Consider the following 823-nt stretch of genomic DNA (forward strand, 5'->3'; position numbering starts at 1 on the left):
GGACTGGCCTAGATATCAGACGCCAGATGAACTGATATCCAGACTAAAAGCCTAATCTTCGACATCGTTGGCATCTATGGAGGAGCGCGAGTCGTTTGCATAAGAGGACCCCCTGAGGGTGACGAGAACTGACGGGAACTCGATTATGTCTGAGACTCTGATCATTCGCGTGATATATTCAGCAGCTCGTGATAAAAAGCTAAAAAGCTACGAGAGAGAGAGAGAGAGAGGTGATGAAAACTGAGTAAATAGAGGATCTTATATTTTTTTTTTAAGTAAGGTTAAGGTGAAACACAATTGTGAAGTGTTATGCAAGCCGAATGTGGAAATCTATTGATAACAATTACGACTTCGATGCGATATCGAATGTAAATATTCTGTTATAATCGATGGCATCATCTTAAACGAAACCCCTATTTCTCCCGTCTTGAATGGCGAGTGAAGCTAAGACGTTTAAAAATGCGACATTCGTTTATTCACGCACCCAAGAATCCACCTGACACAGAGAGGAGCTGATTCCGAAACAAAGCCGTGAGATAAGTTTCCTGCTAATGATCTTCGTTTAGAGACTCGACCCAGGTAACGAACCCTTATTTTAGCTCAAAAGGAACGAACCTTTATTCCTTTATTCCTTTATTCCCGTCACAATGAACGAAGACGTTGTGCGAAATCTAATTAGCTGAGTCAAGTCGCTGATTTTCTACCTAACAAAGATGGGCCTTATACCGTTTGTTCTGTTCTGTACTGTTGTGTATGTAAGACCGTTGCTTGAAAGGTGGGAGGAATTGTTAGCGAGAAAAAGAAAAATCAAGAAAAATGAAAA

This window comes from Macrobrachium nipponense, chromosome 10 (genome assembly GCF_015104395.2).
Source record: "Macrobrachium nipponense isolate FS-2020 chromosome 10, ASM1510439v2, whole genome shotgun sequence".
Classification (NCBI taxonomy): domain Eukaryota; kingdom Metazoa; phylum Arthropoda; class Malacostraca; order Decapoda; family Palaemonidae; genus Macrobrachium; species Macrobrachium nipponense.